Consider the following 6,253-nt stretch of genomic DNA (forward strand, 5'->3'; position numbering starts at 1 on the left):
GTTACAAAATTATCAGAGACTTCAAATGAGTCTAGTGTTTGGTGGTGGGGTTTGCAAATTTAATTCCTTAAGAGGCCAATTAAAATTTCTCTATTTTGTGGCTACAAACTGAACTCCTATGTAGACCCACACAATCTCATTAATGTGAACCTTTGTTCCCCAGGATGAATAGACTGTGATAGGGAATTGAAGAGCACATGAGAGTTAACGATATGTATAGATCCATTTGGAAACTAGATTCAAGAGCATATTTTGCCAATTAGGGATCCATAGTACTTTAGTTCCCCAAAAAAATCTTTTAATAAAGTAAAAGAAAAGGCTATATGAAAGGTATTGCTATGAGGGATGGGTAGAAGATGGGGAGCTTTACCATAAATATGATAATACAATTCAAGGAATATTGATAAAATGCAGAGATGACTGGGGACATCTCTATTTATGAATTCTAGTTTTAAAGTAGCAGTAGTACTACCTAGTAGATAGAGTGGTAATCTGGGAGTTTAGAGATTTGGGTTCAAGTGTCACTTTTGAGACATTATAACTGTGTGGCCAAAAACAAGTTACTTAACCTCTCAGTGTACTTGATACTTGTTTAAAAGTATGTTTTAAATTTAATTTAATACATTCAGTTATCAGGTATTTAGTTTTTCCCACTCCACCTTGTTTCCTCCCCCCTCCTGCTCCCTCGCAAAAAAAAAAAAAAAAATTTAACACTTAGGCATCAGAGAAAGCATTTTGATGGCAAGTTCTGGAATATAGTTTTCAGATTTCATCAAAATTTAGGTGTGTAAAGGCTATCTATAGGTTGTAGAAGAAAAATATTTTCTAGCCATATTCTGTTATATGACTCACAATCCTGTCAACTCTACCCCTAACCAAATCCTATTCAAATGATTAAAATTCATATGTGAGAATGTATATATATTTGTATATATATATATATATATATATATATATATATATATATATATATATATATATATACATCTATATATATATATATATATACATCTATATATATGTATACACGGATAAATACATGTATATATTTTATATATATATATATATATATATATATATATATATATATATATATATATATATATATATATATGTATATATCAGTTTTAGCAATAATGATTTACTAGGATATACTGCTATATTTCTGTGACACCTCAGATCTCCAAGAAAGGAGTAGTAGCATTATAAGAGTAAGCCCAAACATTAGAGTAATGATTTGCTAGCCTGTATAAAGGAGAAATTAAGGGCAAAATTAGAAGCCACATTGTGAAAGGAGTAAAGATAGAGACAAAGGATCATACTTTCATTTTAAATATAGGCAATCTAAGTTGCCAAGTATTTATTGTGCTCTTACTATGTGCCAAATACTGGAGGAGAAAAATTAAAAATATCTTGTTCTCAAGGAACTCAAATCTAATAGGGTAGAATGCATGGGGAAAATTAAGTGCATATTTAAACAGGATAACTGAAAATAACCCATAGAGGAAAATCACTAGCATCAAGGGGATTGGAAAGATGGGATTCTCCTGGACACTTAAAGGATGCCAAGGAATCTAAGAGATGAAAATGAGGAAAGAGAGAATTTCAGACACATGACAGCCCGCAAAAATGCCTAGAGACAGAGATGGAGTATTTTGTGAAAGAAACCACAGGAGGGCCATTGTCAATGTATTACACAGTATATGGGGAGGAATAAGGTATAAAAATACTGAAAAGGTAGGAGAGGGCCACTTTATATAATTTAATTGTCATTTCAACATACTTTTCTTGAAAGTGCTTAAATACTCTGTCCATTAAATTGTCAAAAGGGCCTTTTAGAAGCTTAAAGTAAACCTGGTTTCCTCCAATGAAGAAGGTTTCAATAATGCCACAGTAATATTCCTGACCTGATCTTCCTCATGATCTAGTTTATTACCTGCCATTAAAACCAATTTACATATCATTTCTTGGACTGACAAATGCTATGAAACATTTCTTTTAAAATCATCCAGAAAGCACTTAGACACTCTGAATATTAATTTCCTTTAGAGAAGAATGTATTACAATAAAGAATTTTATTTGAAAAGTGCCTTTCCATCAATGCCACTTTTCCAGAAACACATCATTTTGGATGTATTCCCTCCCTTTTAGTGGAAGAGATCAATAAAATAAAACCAATGCTGCAAGACACCGAATGTTTGATGCTTTCCTTTTCAACCTTTTCATTAATAGAAATGAATTCATTTTTAAAATGTTATCTTGATGGGATAGAAAGTGTTCAATTATTTGGGAGCTTTTCAGATCAGCAGTCTTTTGGGTGTGTGTACTTCTGCTAGTAGAGATCAAGACTCATTCATTCTTTCTCTTATGTGCTTCTTGTTTGAACCTTTCCCATATAGCCTATAGAAGATCAGTGTGTAGCTGACCATCCTCCTTCTTTGATAATACATATCCTCTATAAAATGTTACTACTCCCTTTCCTTTCCTTTATCAGTTACTTATCTCCAGTGCTTTAATCTCTTGAGATAAGGTTTTCTCCTGTATCATTCTAAAACTTCCTATCACCAAATCAAATGGTCTTTCTTCAGTTCTCATCCTCCTTTGCCTCTTTTTAGCTCTTGTCACTACTGAATATCTCTTCCTAAAGTATTACTCCAGCTTTTGGCTTCAGAGACACCACATTATCTATATTTTTGTTTTTCTAACCACTTACTTTTTTACCTCCTTCACTGTGTTGTTCAACAGCACAGGGCCAAGCACAGTCATTGAACCTTCTTCCCAGCATCACTTTAATAGCTTTTCTGTCAGCTCCCCATAATGCAAAGCCAAGTCAAGTATACTTTGTATAGGGGTACATTCTGTTATCAGTTTTTCTTTGTAGAGAAGATACTGCTATTCATCAGCTCCAATTTCTACAAATTGGTGATGAAATGTTTGCAAAAATCCAGGCACTAAAAGTACAAAACAGCAGTATCAGGTTATAGCTGCAAAGAGAGATTTTGGCTCACAAAGAAACTGCTGGTTTTATTCAATACATTCAATAGAGTTTGCTTATAATTAATGTCCTGTTAAAGCATGGAAGTTTTGTGATTATGCAAAATAAAAGCCAGTTCTAGGTTAATAATACATTAGCATATGTGATCATTACCAAAAGTTTGTCATCTTGCTGACTGGACAAACATCTTCTGTTCTTAAAATCATGCTACAGCAAACTCTCAGACTTGGAAGGGATTTGATAAACCATTTCAGCAGCCCAATACCTCTAAAATACTCCCATAACTTGTCCTCCAGTCTTTAATTAAAGTCTTATAATGTGGGGGAACTCAGTACCTCCCAATGCAGCCTGGTCTACTTTAATATAGTTTTCTTTTGGATTCTATATGTCAACATCTTCTATAACTTTTAAACTCTGCTTTCTGAAACCAAGCAGAACAAGACTGTTATCTTTTTGTGTTGTTGTTCAATTGTTCATTGGTTTCCAACTCTTCATAACCACATGGACTATAGCCTACCAGACCTCCACTATTTTCTGAAATCTGTTCAAACTCATGTTCATTGCTTCTGCCATCCCCTTCTTGTTTTGCTTTCAATATTTCCCAAAATCAGGATCTTTTCAAATTGAGTCCTATCTTCTCATTCTGTGGCCAAAGTATTTGAACTTTAACTTTATAGTATTTGACTTTCCAGTGAAGTAGTTTGAATTAATTTCTTTAAGTATTGACTGATTTGATCTCCTTGCTGTCCAAGGGACTCTCAGAGGTCTTCTCCAGTACAATTTGAAAGTATCAATTCTGTAGCACTCAGTTTTCTTTACATTCTATTTCTCACAGCCATCACGACTATCTAAAAAACAATAGCTTTGACTATACCGACCTTTGTGGACAAAGTGATATCTCTACTTTTCCATATGCAGTCCAGATGTTTCATAGTTTTCCTTCCAAGGAGCAAGTGCCTTTTAATTGCATAGCTACAATCATTGTCTACAGTAAGTAATCTTTGAGCTCAAGAATATAAAATCTGAAATTGCTTCCTTTTTTTCTCCCTCGGTTTTCCAGGAAGTGATGGGACCAGTTGCCAAGACCTTAGTTCTTTGGGTTTAGTTTTGTTAAGCTTCAAGCCAGCTTTTGAACTCTCTTCTTTCTCCTTATCTTGAGGCTTTTTAAGTCTGCATTCTTTCCCCTCAGAGTGGTATTGTCTGCATATCAGAGATTCTTGATATTTCTCCAGACAACCTGAACTCTGGCTTTTGTTTCATCTAGTCTAGCATTTACATGATGTACTCTGCTTATAAGTTCAATCAATAAGATCACAATATACAGCCTTGTGGTACTCCTTTCCCAATTTTAAACCAATTAGGGTTATTAGGGATATGCTGGAAAGCATTTAAGCTAGGATTACAGCCAAGAATCAGCTACCCAGCAAAACTGAGTATAATCCTTCAGCGGAAAAGGTAAACATTAAATCAAATAGAAGATTTTCAAACATTCATGATGAAAAGACCAGAGCTGAACGGAAATTTTGATTTTCAAATACAAGACTCAGGTGAAGCATAAGGAGATAATCAGGAAAGTGATATCATAAGGGACTTAATTAGGCTTTTATGTTTATAAAACATATATTTATATTATATATTATATACACATTATTATATTATTATATTATATGTGATAAATAGAATAATATATAATATAATTTATAAAAATATAAGAGCCATGCTCCAATTGTTAAGTGATCAAAAAATGTAAAAGGTCTATAAATTCATGCATATCCTTTGACCTAACAATACCACTACTATTAATGGCTAGCTATATGTAAACAATATCTGTAGCTTCTCTCAGGGGTAAAGAATTGAAAATTAAGGGTATGCCCATAAACTGGGGAAGGACTAAGTAAATTATAGTATGTGATTGTCATGGAATAATTATGTTCTGTGAAAAGTGATGAGAAGGATACTGTGAGAAAAAAACCTGGAATGTCCTCTATGCATGGACTCAAGCAAAGTAAATGTACTCTACAAATTAATAGCAATGTTCTAGAATGACCAGTTGTAAATGATTGCTCTTCTCAGCAGTACAATGCTGAAGGACTTATAATGACAATTTTTATCCATACCCAGAGAAGAAACTGATTTTGTCTTAATACATATTGAATCATACTCTCTCTTTTTAATTTAATTTTTCTTGAGGGTTTTTATCAATTAGGATGAGAGATCTATGTTTTCTTACACATCATGACTTCTATGGGAATGTTTTTTTAAATTTTCACTTGTGGTTTCTTAAGGGGTCTGGAGATAGGGATAAGGGAGAGAATCTGGAACTCAAAAGTTTAAAAAAACAAATGTAAAAATATTATTTTAAATTTAACTGGGGAAATATTGAATAAATAAGAAAAGAAAAAAATTCTGTTCACCTCTTTCACTTCTTTCTTGTTTACTTGGTGATTAGGTTTATCTGATTTTGAGGGGGGGAGTTAGTATAGTGTTGCTGTCTGTTTCTTCCTATAAGTCACTTAACTTCTCTTTTAAGAATTTGGATGCTAGACACCATCTGTCTTGCAAATGTTCCATTTTTCCACTTGGCTCTTGACTCCTCTCAGCCCTTCTCCTGGAATCCTCTTGTCTGCTCTTGATGCTGAAACTAGCTGAGAGCTATGCTCCAAGAGTGAAGGACACTTTAACCATCAGAACCAGAAAGTTCATGACAAAGAGACTTCTTCAGCATAAACAAGTGGTTATAGATGCCCTCCATCCTAAAAAGGCCACGGTGCCCGAGACTCAAATTACAGAAAAATTGACCAAGATATATGAAGCATCATTTTTGTCTTTGGATTCAGAACCTGTTTTGGTGGTGGCAAAACAACAGGTTTTGGCATGATTTATGATTCCCTTGACTATGCTAAGAAAAATGAACCAAAGCACAGACTTGCAAGGCATAGCCTGTATGAGAAGAAAAAGACGTCAAGAAAGCAGCAAAAGGAATACAAGAACAGAATGAAGAAAGTTGGGGGTACTGCAAAGGCAAATGTCAGTGCTGGCAAAAATAAAGAATAAAAGGCACTCTGGTGATTTTTATCCATGATGATAATGATTTTCATCAGCATAAATGAATTATGTAAAAACTTAAAAAGTTGGATGCTATACCATTTGGTGCATATGAGTTTAATATTGATATTACTACATTGTCTATGGTACCTTTTAGTAAAATGTAGTTTAGTTCCTTATCTTTTGAATAAGAATTACTTTTGCTTTTGCTGT

The 6,253-nt window shown here is 33.6% G+C and overlaps 1 pseudogene; it reads left to right on the forward strand.

Annotated features, from left to right (window-relative positions):
* Positions 1–5,627: 5,627 nt before the first annotated feature.
* On the forward strand, positions 5,628–6,049 carry LOC141548822 (small ribosomal subunit protein eS24 pseudogene; annotated as a pseudogene).
* The last annotated feature ends 204 nt before the right edge of the window (positions 6,050–6,253 follow it).

The sequence above is a fragment of the Sminthopsis crassicaudata genome, chromosome X (assembly GCF_048593235.1).
Source record: "Sminthopsis crassicaudata isolate SCR6 chromosome X, ASM4859323v1, whole genome shotgun sequence".
Classification (NCBI taxonomy): Eukaryota; Metazoa; Chordata; class Mammalia; order Dasyuromorphia; family Dasyuridae; genus Sminthopsis; species Sminthopsis crassicaudata.